The following is a 17,543-nucleotide window of genomic DNA, read 5'->3' as shown; positions in this document are numbered from 1 at the left end:
GCGTTAATGCCATATCGTCAGTTCCTGCATAGGAACGCCTACCTTGCATCGCATTGACGCAAGGTAGGTTTCCATGTCCAGAGAAGGATATTAACTCCATAACTTTAGCGCCAATGTATAAATATGGAGTTAAGTTTGCGCTGAATTAGCGTAATTAATTTTGATGCTAATTCAGTGCAAACCGAGTATAAATATGCCTCTTGATGTTTAAACTTGGTTATGGTAATTTTTCTGTCCATTAATCGTGCTCTAAAGGACTGAATCCTAGCCTTGGTGCCTTGAAATATTACCTTGATTCCACCCTTTACACATATCCTTAAGGGGCACCGAGGGCTGCTGTACACAGAGGCTAAGACATGCACAGTGAAAAGCGGATACAGCTAGCTAAGGCTCTCGAGCATAGCATAGGGCGTTCACATTGGTGTAAAGCAGAATGATGGTTCCCCTTGTAGAATGTGATGAGGGTCCCTTGAGCCACCTGTACCCTCACAGATATTCTTTGACTTTTACTTGAATCGGACCACCCCCGCACCCTGCCTCCCCAGCCCCCAAAGAGTTGGGAGGCCCCTAAAAGGGTGGGCGCCTCCTGCACCCCAAATACCTATTGGGGTTGTGTTAAGCCTATGGGCTTTCAAAGGTGTCAGGATTACTGCGGCATAACTGTATTTTTACTGATTTGGTAAAGCTCCTTTAGAATATTTTCTCAATCGGATGTTTGCATATAGCAATAGGATTAGCTACAACTATAAAAATTCATTATTGTTTAACTCATTCTGTGCTTGACAATAAGGCCCATATTTATACTTTTTTAGCGCCGCATTTGCGTCATTTTTTGACGCAAAAGCGCCGGAGACATTCAAAATACAATTGTATTTTGTAAGTTTGCACCATTTTTGCATCAAAAAGCGGCGCAAATGTGGCGCTAAAAAAGTATAAATATGGGCCTAAGTGCTTATAATCACAAATCTTAAGTTAATGGGTCTGAGTAGTTCCACATGAGTCTTCAAGGGCAATTCACTGAATTTAATCCTGTGAAGTCTTTGTTAGGACCGTGGTCTCTACATCTCGTTGTGGTCACATGGTGCACACAGACAATCTGAAGATAAGGGCATTTCCTCTTGTCACAAGTTATTCTGCGGCTAAGTGTGTATCCCCTAGATCCATTTTGAGTGCATTACTCGCTTGATTTTGCTTCTGGAGTGATGCGATTGTTGGCCAGAAAGTTCTTCAGAACCTGTTTAAATAGGTCTACACTGTCCAGTGAGGGATCCTTCATTCTGTACAAAACTGAGAGATCGAATTGCCAGGATTTAAAGTAAGAATAGGAAAACTACTTGTATCATGATTTTGGGCCAGATGTATCAAAGGGTTTTACCCATTCTGTGTCTATGGGAAAAAGTGTTCATAAATATGGCCCTTTGTTACATCATTAATATATTAACCCTCTTCCCCAGACCTTTCCGCCAAGGCTAATATCTCACACCAGTTAGCTGTATATGAGACACACATCCTTCTGCTGTACCATCACTCAAAGCTCTGACGTGACAGCATTTGACTCAATTTCTGGTCCCAGCACTGTGTGGCAGGATACCTACACATACTTTAATTAGGCATGGCAGACGTTTCTGTGGGTCGGAGTAAAAACTTCCTACAGGGCCCCACTCCTCACTTTAAGTACACAAAATGGTCTCACAAAGAGCAGGCACTTTTCTTTTAGCACGTAGCTCCAGCATCTGGTGCAATATAGTGCTGTAGTTAATTGCCTCGTAATAAATTAAGTTGACTGGGCTGCTGTTTGATTAGATAAATGCTTATTTTTACAGGTTTGTATGTCTCTGAAAAAATGCAGAGCTTAGGGACAGCACACTTCCCCTCCCTGCCCTAGGGACAGAGGTGACATTTATAATGCGAACGGTAACTTTATCAATCTGTAGATTTCACCTTTTGCTACATCAGTATACAAGCATTCTATGTGTCAGTCTCAGGTTTTAATAAGAAAAGCATTTGAACTATTGTCCTATATAAAGCAAGCAAAATTTCCTATCGATCTTAACTGAACAAACCCTTATTTCCAACGAGATTAAGGCATTTATTACACATCAGTGTTGCAGTTTTTTCTTCTCAAGTTCTAAAGCCAAGAAGTCATCATATGTGTTTTCTATTATAAGGCAAAAAACAATAAAAGAAGAAGAATACTAGTTTTCGGAGAAAAAAAATCAAGAACACAAAACAAGAATATTACCTTTCAACAATTAATTTTTTTATGAGCTTAATAAATCTTTTTAGGACAAAACAATAAGGAAAATTAAAATTGAAACTCTTGTCATGGATTGTTTTTTATTCTTTTTACAGCGCTCACTCGACACTTGATGAGGTCTTACAGCAAATACTGGAACCAGCTTCAGGAGGAGAACTGGTTAAGGAAGAGCCTTTGGAATGTTTTATGAGGTTGTAGTATAACATTGACATTTACGACTTCAAATGTAATGCATTCCATTTTCAGATCATTATATTCTTTATTATGTATGTATTAGTGATATACAAAGTCCCTTTCCTCTCTGCTGAACTGAAAGATGTAAAATAAATTGAAAGGCAGTACACTTCAAATCAGAGTATCACGCTGTACTGAAAGTGGATGCAATCTACAATGAGCAGCTGCAAATGTGCATGCGCTTGGCTGCCTGAGCCAAATTTGCCAGGCTAAAGGTTTCACAGCCGGGTGGACCTGACTTCCTCAGCCCAGCAAAGTCTGCTGTAAGCCTCCCCCATGAGGAGGAGGAGCGTCATTGATAGACTCGAACCTCGGTGCTTCGGTTTTAATCCCTGAAGTGCCTAGGGTGGAGTGTCCATCAGTGACACTCTTCACAGAGTGCAGTGGGGTCAGCAACTCTCACTGATCCCATCCCACTCTGTGACAAGGTAAGGAAGGTCCTCCTCTCCTTGGCTGACCTTTTACAAGGTCAGCTAAAGAAAGGAGGCATCAGGAACTTTCTTCCTCTCTTCCTTCATGTAATCAGCTTACCTCCTGCCACCTGAAATGCGGCCCGGTAAGTTTTGGGTGTTGGTTGCATGTGTGTCTGCATGAATGTATGTGTGTACATGCATGCTGTGAATGGGTGTTTGCGTGTATGTGCTGGGCGTATGTGTGCGTATATGTAAATGAGAAAGCATGTCTGTGTGTGTATGTGTGAGGCTCTCAGCAAACCAGTTGCATGTAGGAGGAATCATTTAAAAATTAAAAAATACACTTATTTAAGGATTTCACCTGTGCAGATAGTAGGTCTGCACAACACAAAGGCAGGAGGTCATAGTCATAGTTCTGGGGGCAATCAGTGCGTCTCTCCAGTCTTCGTCTGCTATAGGGCCAACCAGCCCTCCCACCGCTCTCGAAGCGTGCTGGGTACCTGAGTTGTATTGGTGACCAGGGTCTGGTATATGCGCGACACTCCCCCGTTGCCTAGGCCACCCATCAAGGATTTGGCCTCCACAGGGCTGAATTCTGGGAGCGTCATTCCTGAGGGAACATGTACACCTAGCGCGTGCCTGAGTTGTAGGAACCTATGAAATTGAGTGCTGTTGAGTGAGTACCTCTGCTGGAGCTCCTGAAAGGATTGCATATGGGAACCCGCCCAAACGTCTCCTAAAAGTGATATACCTATAAGGTCCCACTTCTGAAACCCCACCAGGGCCGCGACCTCCCCCAACCACGTTCCGTGCCACAGCGGAGTCTGCTGGGTGAGTTACTGCCACCAGCCCGTCGCCCTCTGTGCCGCTCTCCACCCCTCCAGGACCACTCTTGTCACCTCAGGGAATCTACGTGGCAGGGGGCTCCCATACAGCATCCTGAGTAGGCTCGAGAAGCCCATTGTCAGGAGTTCGAGTTGATATGCAGGGTCCGACGTCACCTCAGTTCTAATGTGTATCTGTGTTGTTCCATAATTCATTCATCCCAGTATAGGCACCCTAGTGACATAAGTGTGGCCAGCTACAAGTAAACATTATAACAAACATCCAGAACTTGGAACATGTATACTTAACCTTGCTATATGTCACTTGTAGGAAGCTGGCCTGGTGTGTGGTGGGTATCCCCTCTCAGTGAAGTTTAGGCAGTGTCTAGAAGCCGGGCTCTTTAGAGGTAGCTGTGGATGAGCAACCAAGGCTTATCTAGGAGACATGCAAAGCTCATGCAATACCATTACAGCAGTCACACAATACTTACACACAAGTAAGAAAACACTTGGTTCTACAAAAATAAAGGTAATTTATTTTTGGGACACAGTATCAGAAAAATACTAGAGGCACAACCCTCTAATAGGAGGTAAATAAATACTATATATATATATATATATATATATATATATACTAATATTAAACAGGAAGAGGCATTAAAAGGTCAGAAAACTGTGTAAAATAGCAATAAGAAGTACTGGCCCTAGGGAGAACCCAAATCATATACTAAGAAAATGGAATGCAAACATAGGGCCCCCACCTAGGTAAGTAAATCGTGTAGGGTGAATCTTGGAGGACTAGGAAACCACACAGATAAGTAATACAGTACCCCCCAGCGACCAGGAATGCAGGAGTAAAACACTGGATTTCCCCAAAGCTTCTCCAAAGGATGAAAAGAAGAGACACCCGGAACAGCCTGCAAGAAACCAGCAATAGATTACCGAGGATGGAGACCTGTGAGAGAGAGGGGACCAAGTCCAGAAGTGTCTATGGAGTCCAGGGGGAGTAGGAGATACTACCCACCGAGAGGTACCTTTTGGAGTTGGTCGACGACAAGGAAGACAGGTCAGCACTGCAGCCCAGAAGCTGGAGAAGAGTTCCTGATGAGTGCAAAAGGTGTCCCACACTGGAAGGTAGATTGCAGACGAGTGTCGGTGAAGGATTTCCACCAACGAGTCTTGGCAAAGGCAAATTCACGGTTGGAGGAAAAGAGGTGCTGCCGGGGATCAGCAAGGTCCAGGAGGACTCTACCCAGGAGGGGGGAGTCACAGGTGATCCTCTGCGTCGCAGAAGGCCTACAGGACCAGAGGCAGCATCCACAGGTGTCCTACAGGAAAGGGATACAGAAGTTGCTGAAGCAGCCCACGCAGCACCACAGAAGTTGCTCCCACCTCGCTGGAGGACCACGCTGAGGCCTAGGAGTTGCAGGAGGCTGGAGCTACACATTGCTTGTAGTTTCCCTTGGAGGTGAAGCAAACAAGCCTTGGCAGCTGCAAAGGACGCGGTGCATGGGGTACTGTCTTGCGTGGAGTGGAAGTGACTTACCACCACCAAAGTGCGACAGCTGGTAGAGAGAACCAAGAGGACCCCTTCGAAGTACCATCGGTGTTGCAGGACCAACGCCACTCAGGATGAGGGGAGATCTACGCAGACGGTATTCATTGCAGCCGGTTACCTGTGGATGGAGGGGAGTGATGCCTTCACCCCAAGGGAGATTCCTTCTCCTTCTTGTGCAGGCTGAAGTGTTACAGTCTTCTGAGAATGCACGGCTGTGAAAATGTTGCATAGCTGGAAGAAATTCTGGATACAATGTGGCAGAAGAGTTTTCCTCGTGGATCTGCAGCTTGTAGATTCCTAGAGTGTCCAGTCGTGGTTCGAAGCAGACATTGCAGAGGAGTCCTGCTGGAATCTTTCAAGCCGAACCTGAAGACCCACCCCAGAGGAAGACCCTATATAGCCCAAAGAGGGGGCTTGGTCACCTAACCAGGTGACTACCTATCAGAGGGTGCCTCTGACATCAACTGCCTGGCCTGGCCACTCAGTTGCTTCCAGAGTTTCCTGCCAACCTTGGAATCAAGATGGCAGAACCCAGGGACCCTCTGGAGGTGCTCTGGGCACCATCCCTGGGGTGGTGATGGGCAGGGGAGTGGTCACTCCCATTTCCATTGTCTTTTATCGCCCCAGATCAGGGACTGGGCGGTCCCTGAACCAGTGTGGACTGGTTTATGCATGGAGGGCACCAAATGTTCCCTTCAAAGCAAACCAGTGGCTTGGGGAGGCTACCTCTTGCAAGCCAGTCACACCTATTTCCAAAGGGTGAGGGTGTTACCTCCCTCTCCCAAAGGAAATCCTTTGTTCTTCCTTCCTGGGCTTGATCAGCTCAGGCAGCAGGAGGGCAGAAACCTGTCGGAGGGGTGACAGCAACTGGGCAGCCCGGAAAACCCTGTAAGACTGGTGGTAGGAATAATGTGGGTTTTCTAAAGAGCTCCCAGAGTGCATGGAATAAGACTTCCAATACTTGCAACAGTATTGGGGTATGATTCCGCCATGTTTGATACCAAACATGCCCAGGTTCGGAGTTACCATTATGTAGCTGGACATAGGTAGTGACCTATGTCCAGTACAGATATAAAATGGCATCTGCGCACTCACAAAGTCCAGTAAAATGGGGCTGGAGTTCGTGGGGGCATCTCTGCTAGTGCATGGCTGCCCTCACACACAGGTACCTGCACCCTGCCCTCTGGGATGAGAGGGCCGACCTTAGGGGTGAATTACAGTGACCTAGTGCAGTGACCTATAGTAAAACCGGGTGTGTGCACCCATTTCATACAGACTGCAATGGCAGACCTGCAGAATCCTTTGCATGGGCTCCCTATGGGTGGCAGAATAACTGTTGCAGCCAATATGGATCCCCAATGCCCTGGGTACCTAGGTACCATATACTAGGGACTTATATGGGGGACAAGTATGCCAATTGTGGGGAGAAAAGTTTACTAGCAACCAAATTTAGAGGAGAGAGCATAATCACTGGGGTCCTGGTTAGCAGGATCCCAGTGAACACAGTCAAACACATTGACAACAGGCAGAAAATTGAGGTAACCATGCCAATAAAGATGGCACTTTCCTACATCACTGATGGTTATTCTTTTAGTAACATGGCTGTAGGTTGGTGACACTACTTACAGATATGTGCTTTACTTCATTAGACATGTACAATGTCAGTAGTAAGGATCAGCTGTTTTTTGATCTTCATGTGTTGTTTGGGTGGTATAACTAACAGAACACACAAGCCCCTGTGATTTACAGGGTTAGGGGAAGGAGAGATTTAACAAGCGTTTGTTTGTGCTCTCTCTAACAATAGCCAAACACACCAGAACAAATGTGCCCTGGTCAGATCAGCCCTAGTTCAGGACTGTACTACCTTGCCTCATGAAAGATTTGTGTATTGTAGGTGGATCCGGTATCTTGGCGTTCCACTGATGAGATCCAGTAGGCATTTATTGAAAAGAACCGGAAGGTCTCACACACCCTCTGGGTGTCATGCTTTATCATCAGCCATCCTGCACTCGCCAAAGCATACTCTGATGGCTGGCTGGCCCGCATCACGTAACTGAGGGAAGATGTAGGGAACACTATGGAAAAAGGGGGAGGAATCCAGGTAAAAATTCCTATCACCTGCCAAAGGACAACCCAGTTTTATGAGAAGGTGGTGAAGGGATGAATAAAATATGTGATAGGACATATGAGGCTTAATTATGCTGCTTGTGTCCTGCTCAGGTTGACATGTTTGAGACTTTAGTTTGCCCACAAAGGAGTCCGGGGCTTTCTTCAGGACCAAAAACCCTGAGTCACCCTATTTGTATCCCTAATCACGAAATGGTCATACATGTTCTTCGTGCACACGCATACAATACCAGATATCTAATCTCTGGTCACTGCAGTCAGGAAACATTTCCTATTTTGTATTGGATTCTATGAAAACTAAACATAGAAAAACATTTATATCTATTTCAACATTACTAAAAGCAGACATAAATGAAAAATACACAAATGATGATGACAAAAGAACAGATGATATCATAAACGTGTGGTTCCCATGTTAAGTATACACACATTTTAATCCACGGGTAAACCATATTTAGCTAACCCCATGTGGAAATATTGTGCCGCTCAAGTGAATACACAGCACTCTGTTCAAACTTCATCCTGGTGCTGACCCCACATCCAAATCATGCTTAAAGCACACTGGTGACAAAGTGAAAACAAACACACCCTTCACATGCATGCAGCTACTCCTCACCCTGACTCTAGGGTATTATTACTTCATGGAGGAGGAGAAAGGGGGAGCCTTATAGTCACGCACTAAACATAAGCAGAATGTGATAGTTAGATCTTGTTCACCAGGGACCGCTGGTCATCTCTACCCAGTCCTTCAGACTCACACATCCCAACTTACTGCGTCAAAGTTTGACTTACATTGGCAAAGGTCAAACACTGTCGGACCACCTATCTCATGCTTTATTCTCCTCCGGACGATGCCCACGAAGCCGCTACTCACTTCAGATTACCACCTATCAATATCGGACCGACACAGTCTGGACTACACATTTTATTGGCCCCGGACTGATGCCACGCCCCAAACTGGATACGAGTGGGTTCTTGATTAGACACCTTTTCCATATCATTCATCCATGTAGTGTTATGATGTCTCATTATTGACGTAGTGATGTGAGTGATTTCCAGTCACGGCTCGCGTGATGGTGGAGGGGTGGGGCAGCGCGCAGTGGGAGGGGGTGGGGGGAATTCAATAAAACATAACAAATAAAAAAATGTACCTGGGCCGCCGCCGCAAGAATAGCGCTGCTCCTCACCTCTTCCTGCAGGCACAGGCTCCCAGCTTGCCCTGCGCCAATCCTGACGCTGCTCTGAGCCGCCCTTATGGAGGAGCCGCCCCTGGTGATTTCTTCATGTTAACAGTTCAGCATGAATGCTCGAGGAAACGCATCACCTAGCTGTGATGCAATGCACTTTGACTTACTGTTCACCATTGTAATATTTATGCAGAGGTGTGGCTGAAGCAGACACATCATAAAAACAACAGGAGAGCGATGCTGTCTGAACTACATTTCCCATCAGCCACAGACTGACCCCACATGCTAACAATATTACGGTGGAGTCTTTAAATCTGAGTAGCGGATTGGTGGGCATTGTCAGGAGGAGCATGAGATAGGTAGTCAGGTGTGGATTGACCTTTCACGAAGTAAGTTGTGATATGTGAGTCCGAAGGACCGGGTAGAGATGACAAGTAGTCCTTGGTGCACAGAATTGAACTATCACATTCTACTTATGCTTATGTTTGGTGTGTGACTATAACGCTCCCCCTTTTTGCTCCTGCATGAAGCAATAGTACCCCGTAGTCAGGGTGAGGATTAGCTGTATGCATGTGAAGGGTTGTTTATTTTCACCTTGTCCCCAGTGTGCTTTAAGCATGATTTGGATGTGAAGCATGAAGTTTGAACGGTGGGCGGTGTATTCACTTGAGCGGCACAATATTTTGTTTGAAATGTGTGCACATTACCCAAGCGATCACACGTTTATGTTATTGTTTGTTCCTTAATCATCATCATTTGTATATTTTTGATTTATGTCTGCATTTAGTAATATCAAAATAGATATGAATGTTTTTCTATGTTTCTTTTCACAGATCCAATACAGAACAAGCATTTGCAATGCAATAGGTCTCGCATTCGCTCCCGTTAGAGCTATTGGCATTGTAAATTTCTAGACTCCTGGACTTTTCTTGCCACAATATTTACAACAGGTCAAAGTGCTGTACCTAAAAACTGTGTATACAAGGATGCCAGGGAGTCGTCATTACCCCAGCATCAAATGGGTTGACAAGTTTCCACTGTATGGTACAGAGGGTCTGTGGCTTTCTTCAGGGACCAGGGATCCCATATTCCCTAGATTCTGCGTGTCACTCATGCAGTCCATTCAAACACACATAGAACCCATTCTGACTTTTATAGGTTGTTAAGTTGTCCTACTAAATGGGGATTCTCTCAATCAGCGTGTTGTTGATGAGATCTCTGCGCTAAGCTTGGGAGCACCCAACGGAGGAGATAGATGAGGGTGGCCTCGTAGTCACACATTAGTCAAAGCTTACACCCTGCCGGTACACCTATTGTGGACATCTGGTCTCCTCTGAACAAGGAACTCAAGACTGAGCTAGTTCTGTTGCAACACCAGGCACTAAAAAGCCGTGAGGAGCTAAGAGAAACTAGGACGAGTCTGTGAACCATCAGTATCTGCAGACTTATTTATCTGCTCTTAGTGATACAAAGCGGCAATTCGTCACAAGTCAGTGCTTTAGAAAACTCCAAACATAAATAAATAAATAAATATACAGCTATATTTTTAGAGGATGCATTCAGTGGGGAGTGCAGTCACACCAAGGACTTTTCGGCAGGACTTCAGCTCTATGGTCCAGGGCATTCCATGGACCACAGGCTCCATGGAGTTGCTCGTATAACCATTAATGGGATGATGACTGCTTAATTTGTTCTTGCAGGTGCAGGTTAAAGGTGGTGGACACTGGCTTTTGGCTACTGAGACTTCTTTTGAAACTTTGATCCAGAGCAAAAGAAAAGCAGCAAAGGGAGAAATATGGGAGTTGTAGAAGGACAATGAAAAACGGAGAAAGGAGGGATAAAAATAATCTTAATTGTAAAATTCAGAGACAGAAGTATAGGGTAGTGGAATAAAGAGGTATGAAATGGAAATCATCATCATCAATAATCTTTATTCGGTATGAGATAATCAACCATACATATAAATGAATGATACATATACAAATACATAAATAAATAACACCTAAAAACCATCCACCAATATTTAAAAACCTTAAAAATTCATTAAAAAGAGAATACGACCGTCCATTTAAAAAATACTCTAGCTTATTCCGCCAGGTAATGGCACCCTTCAAAAAGGACCCCAGCCCATGCCATACCAATGCATCCGATGCCACACGCAACCACATAAAAGCTGGGCGGTATTGCACAAAATCCTTTGACCTCAACAGAGGGAGTAAAAAACAACACCTAAAAGGTGCATAAAAGTCACAAAACCGAGTAAAATGGACTAAAGACTGCACAGACACACCTTCACAGGGACAAAGACTAATTAATTTTTCATCGTACTGACCCAGTGGAAAACATAAGCTGCTCCTCACTATCCCCAGGCGGAAACGTGTGATGAGGCACCTTTCCCTCACATCCCTTATCTCGACGAGATAGGGCTCAGGGCCCACCCCCATCTTTATCATAACAAACTCCCTAGCCGATTTTTTCCTTAGGGCTTCCTTCTCTCTTTTAGCCCCCAGGATTTTAAAAAAGTTAGCCTTGGCCCAATGTTTATCACGGCTAGTCAGACCCTCCGGAGCCTCAAACATATCCGGGCGTCCAAGGAGATAGGCTACCTTTCTTACATACATCAACCAGGGGATATCCTTCACCCGATCACAGGCCAGGCAATCCCGCACGATGTTAAATGAGGCACATTTATTAGACCAAATAGAGATCCATAGTAAAAGTGGAGCAAGCTGAATAGTGTCTTGTACAAACTCCAGAGCTAGTTCAGTGTGTAGGCAGAACCCAGAAGTGTTCTGGCCAACTCCCAGTAACCTTCTACAAAACGATTTTCCTCAACTACAGGGGCCCTAAAACCTACATACCCCTAAAGAGCAGCACCATACAGGAGAACTGGAAGGCACTTGCGCCTATAGACTTCAAGGAGGGGTTTGATGGGTTTGGATCCCACCCTTGCAGCAAAATTACAAGTGGCACCAACAGTAGCATTAAAAAGAGCCCCTCAACTCGAAATGCCTGTTTTTTCAGGAACCTTTATCATCAAAGACAACCCCCAAATATGAGAAATCCTGCACCTTTGTTATTACTTGTCCTTTGACCATCAGCATCCCCACCCTACTGAGAGGCTTCCCAAGGACCATAAAGTGTGATTTTTTTACAATTAATCTCTAAGCCAAGTGCTGTCATAAAAGAATCATAGGCTCTGACTGCGTCCCGTAGGCCATTCATGGTACGTGCCATAATCACCGCATCATCTGCATAGATCAGAGCAGGGACACTTTTACCGTTAATTTTTGGGGCATCTCTACAGTGCTCCGCTAAAAAGTCAAACAATCCGTTTGTATACAACAGGAAAAGAGTAGGAGCAAAGGCACATCCCTGGCGCACCCCCCCATTTAGCTCAAAAGTATCCGAGCATTCCCCATTGGTCCCTACCCTTACATTTGCATTTGTGCCTGAATGAAGGTACCGTAGCAATTCCACAATGTGGGGATCCATGCCTAGCTGATTTAGCCTCTCCCAGAGCCTGGCCCGATTTACCTCATCAAAGGCACAGCTAAGGTCCATGAAGGCAAGATATAAGGTCCCTTTCCTAGCTAAGGTATATTTTCCAATCAACATAAGCAAATTTAGGCACTGTTCCTGAGTGCCAAGCCCTTCCCTGAAACCATACTGTGCCCAACACAGAATTTCATTTTCAGCCATCCAGGCCTCAATACGCCTAAGGATAATCCGGCCCAAGATTTTAGCGGAGGAATCCAAGAGGGAGATTGGGCGATAGGATTTAGGATCATTTTGGTCCCCCTTTTTGAAGACAGGAATAATGCAGGCCGATCTCCAAGAGGCAGGGATTCCCACAGTAACCGCTGCATTAAGAACATTTAACAGAATAGGCACCCATAGCTGGGGACAAGATTTATAGAAATCCATGGGGATTAGATCTGGGCCAGAGCTTTATTACCAGCACTATCACCGAGCGCCTCCCTAACCTTGTGAACTGTGAACCTAATTGCTAAGTTTGGAGGGGCATCAAATTGACTGTCCCTATTGTCTCTTAGGGGGGTCCCCTGAAAAAGTTTACAAAAATGATTCACCCAATCATCAGAAGCTATATTACAACTTAGACCCTCTGAGGTTTCAGTTTCACGGAGACCCCTATTTACCACCTTCCAAAACAAGCCGGGGCTCTTCAGCTCAACTGCACGTTCCAATTTGCTCCAGGCAATACCCTTGGGTTTTCTTGCCCACAGGACATTTTTATACTTAACCCTCGCATCACTAATCAGGACCTTGTCTCTAGGGTGGGTTTTAAGAGCCCTCCTCAAGGTTTTCTTCGTATCGTAGCAGTCTTTGCTAAACCAACCACCTGCATACTTACCAAGAGACTCAGCAGCCGAGGACAAACAGTCCTTAATAGCTACATTAACTCTTAGCATTGCGTCCATTACTTCCTTTGGGCCAGCGGTCTCAATTAGGAGAGTATCTGTGAATAAATTAAGATTTTCCCCACCACCCTTTCTACAACTTGCTGAATATTTACTTGTTTCCACCCCACTCTCCTACCCTGGTCTTTTATCTTCACCAACCCAGGCCCACCCCATCTTGGTTTGCATAGGGTCTCTGTAATATTAAAAAAAACAACCAGGGGGTTGTGATCACTAAGGTGGTACTCCAGCACTTCTCCTCCTATCACCAAATCTTTCAAAGGAGGAGACACAAGAATATAATCAATGGTGGAACCAACTTCTCTGCCCACAAAAGTAGGTGGCTGCTCGGGCCTACCACATTAAGATCACAAATATTAACAAGGCCCATTTTCCTTACACCCTAAGTCAGGACCAAACCCCTGGCATCTAACGCCCCCTCAGCTAAATAGCCGTCACCCTCGCGCTCAAAGGGGTTAAGTACTGTACTGAGGCCTCCAATCTTAGCATTGAAATCTCCTGCCACAACAGCACAAAATTCCATCCCCACCTCCTCCATTCTACCTTTCAATACCTCCAAAACAGAGAAAAGGGCCTTAATTTAACATCCCATGTCCCATACAGCCTTGTAAAAATTTACCAAGAGAACATTTGAATTGTCGGGAAAGAAAACCCAAACAATCAGTATGCCCTGATGGTTACAGTTTATTTGGAATGCTCTCACTGTTTTGGAGAATCTAATCAGGGTAACCAAACCGCCTTTGGGGCAGCCTCCATCGGACTGGACAGCCGGTACCACAAACCCATGGTAGCCATCCCAGGCTGCCTGCCCATCCGACCAAGTTACTTGGAGCATAACCAAGTCATAATAAGACAGCCACCTGACTGATGCCCTATCTGAGAGTTTTGAGTCATAACCTGCAATGTTCCATAAGATGAGACGGCACTTAGTATATTTCCTACCCTGGATCTCCCTGGACAAACCAACATTATGGGGGACTACAGTGCTTGCTACAGGACTCTTTTTGTAGCGTCAGTCCACCCCTTCCAAATCAGGAGTTCTGATGGAATACAAACTTCTACTCGCTGACTGGCGGGCACTCCGGTCTACATGAGAAATCCTACCCAACCCAGATAGAGGCTCAGCCCCTTGCCACAAATGCTTATAAACGTAGCACAGGGGAACCATACCAATCTTCCTCTCTCTCAGAGAGACCCTACTCTGTGTAGAGAAAAGGCGCTGAATTAGGTCGGGATATCGACAATTTATAATAATACAATCCCCAACACCCTCTTTTTCTTGGAGTCCCACCCAGTCAACTCTTCTGACAAACAGAACGTCTCTGAGCTCCTTACAAGCAAAGTCACAGTTCAGACTCAGCCAATGGCCAATCTTGTTTTTCAATTGGTCTGTGGATTCACTAAGACCTGGGGCAAGAACAGGGACATTTGTTAATACCACCATATAGGGGGCACAAGCCGCAGGAAGCTCCACACAAACCAAAGGGAAACTTTTCTTCATTGCATACTGATTTTGTTCTCTACTGAGTTGTTGAGAAAAACCCCCGTTCGCCACCCGCCCACACACCAGTTACCTTCTATCCCTAGGGCTATTAGCCGCCCTCGCCTCAGTCAATGGAATAAATCGGGGGGCCAGCTCGGACTCTACACAGGAGCCCAAAGCGCCTGGGCTTGCACCATTAGCTGCTTTGTGCGTTACTTTCTCCAGTGTCCCAAGAGCACCTCCATGAGCATCCAACTGCTGTGAACTACTGATGACCGAAGGTCCACCAACAGGGTGGCTAGGCTTAACCCACTCCCGGTCAGATAGCCGAAGGACTGCTTTCTCAAGGGCCTGTAACTTCTCCAGAAATGGGGACAGACTAATCTCAATCATCTCCTTAAATTTTATCAAAAGATTGTTCACTCTGGGGAGAACAGGGACATCATTTGGGTCCATAGGACTGTCAGGTAAGGACAAAATTGCTTTATTCCCAACTTTTTTCAGGGTCTTTCTCTTCCTGGGGGAAAGACTACAGTTCTCCAGGGCACAAACCGGGGGAGAGGCCAACAGGCGCCTCTTACTTTTCCTCCGAAGTCCAGGGCCATCATCAACTCCCAATTCTCCAGATGGGGGAATTTCTGAGACAGCACTTACCACTCCTGCCCAGACCACCTCCGTTCCCATAACCCACAGAGCCTCATTAGCTACAGTAGCTTGTCGCCAATCGTCCATCTCCAAAGAGAGTCTCCTTTCTGCCAGGTCGATCTCCTTTGTCATAACCCCCACAGCTCTAGCAAGAAAAGAATCTAATGTAGTATTTGTGCTTCCCTGACCTCCTCCACCATGTAAGGCTCCTGATTGCTGACCTCTTTTCCTGCCCATCCTCACCAGGTATTCCCAGACTCACCCTCCATGTAAAAATCAAGGGGGATGGCCCAGCCCAGTCTGTCGGTCGATGAATGTCAAAGGACGGGCCCGCAGCGGGAGGCTTGCCGCACTTTTGGGTGCTCCCTGGGCTAGTTGCCACCCCCTGCTCCTGCTCCTCTGCTCCACTGGCCTCCTGGGACTCAAAGTCCCTCTCGATAGCGTCCTGGGCAGCAGGAGGCTTGACGCACTTTTGGGTGCTCCCGGGGCTAGTCGCCGCCCCCTGCTCCTGCTCCTCTGCTCCACTTGCCTCCTGGGACTCGAAATGGAAATCAAGACTAGGCAGCTCAGTTATCCTTGACTGCAGCAATTGGCAGTGAGATCCTAAGAAAAACTTTGGGCCCTGGAACTTCGGCCCATATTTATACTTTTTGACGCAAATCAGCACCAGGGCAGATTTGCATCAAAAAGTTTACCGCCGGCTAACGCCATTCCAACGCACCAGCCGGGTGCCTTATTTATGGAATGATGTTAGCTGGCGCTGCAGCCTGGTTTGCGCAAAAATAAATGACGGTAACCGGGCAGCGGAGGCGAAGGGAAGACGGGGTTGTGCTCCAAAGAATGGTGCAAGTCAGATTAGAGTCAAAAATATTGGCTCTAACCTGACTAGCGCCATTTTTTGACGCACATCCTCCATGGAAATGACTCCTGTCTTCTGTCCCCTGGGCATGGCCATTGGGCACAGTGGAATGTAGGAGGGCCTAAGTTAGGCCTATGCCACATTAAAAAAAAAAATTATACTTACATGCACTTATCTGCACTCACCATGGATGGGTCCCCCAATCCATGGGTATCCTCCAGGGGCGGGCTAGGGAGGCAGGGGGTGTCCCTGGGTGCAGGGAAGGGCACCTGCGAACTGCTTCCATGGTCTCCCACCTTGGAAATGAGACCACAGGTGCCTTAACGCCTGACCCAGGCGTTAAAAAACGTCGCAAATCCAGCTTGGCGCCTTGTTTTAAGGCCCGCCTCCTCCTGTGCGTCATTTTGACGCCGGAGGATAATTAAGGCGCACATGCCATAGAGTCATTTTTTGCACTTGAACGCCTACCTTGCATGTCATTAGCGCAAGGCAGGTTTTCACGTACAGAAAATGACTGGTTTTCACGTACAGAAAATGACTCAAACTCCATAACTTTGGCGCTGGACGGGTCTAGCTTACAAGTATAAATATGGAGTTAAGTTTGCGCCGAATGTGCGTAAAAAAAATGACGCAAATCCAGTGCAAACAGAGTATAAATATGGGCCTTAATGTTTAGGGCGAAGGCCCACACGAGCAGGGGACATGAGGGGCCGGAGCAGGACCCTCACCGAGGCCAGGAAAAATGTGTGCCCAAAGGAAGAAAGGGCATAAAAAAGGCCAATGGGAATTGGCATCCCAGATACACTTTTGGCCGTGAGGAAGTCAAGAGGGGTGCAAGAGCACCAAAGGACAAGAAAGGGTGCGAATCAAGTGGCCAATGGAAGGCACTCTTTGTGTTTGAAATCATCCCAGAGGGGGTTTGGGGGGCATTTAAGGGGGGTACCTACAGCCTGGACCCCTACATTTCAAGAAACTGTGGCCAATGTTTTTCAAAGTACCTCAATATTTATGTGTATCATTGTTTGGAGTTGACCGGGTGTAGGGGTTTACAATGTAAGCACTGGGCCCCACTAGTAATTTCCTGAAAATGGCTGCCATGAAGATGGCAGGTCACCAAGGCAAGCTTTTTGCCCCCCACACCGCAGACTTGTTTGCAGAGATGGGCTCCTTGTCCGTGCTTCAGCGCTTTCAGACAAGCCTTCATTATAGCAACCCTGAGCTTGGAAGGGGAGGTGCCTTGGAGGGGGTCCAGAAAGCTGGCTCATTCAATGCAGGGCTGAGGAGGAGGCCTGTGGGGGTGGGGACAGAAGGGCTGGGAGCGAGGCCACCGCCACAAGCAGCCTTCCTATTACAAAGATATTTAGCATACAATGGCTATTAATGCCAACATGGCGGAGGGTGAATGGAAACCGCACAGGGACTCACAGGGCAGATGCAGCGCCTCAGGGGAGTGGGGAGAGGAACAAAAGAGAGGAGAGAGAAAATTGGTGAGCGAGGAGGGTAGATGGTGAGGG

Source organism: Pleurodeles waltl, chromosome 3_1 (genome assembly GCF_031143425.1).
Source record: "Pleurodeles waltl isolate 20211129_DDA chromosome 3_1, aPleWal1.hap1.20221129, whole genome shotgun sequence".
NCBI classification, from domain to species: Eukaryota; Metazoa; Chordata; class Amphibia; order Caudata; family Salamandridae; genus Pleurodeles; species Pleurodeles waltl.
This window is presented reverse-complemented; position numbering follows the sequence as displayed.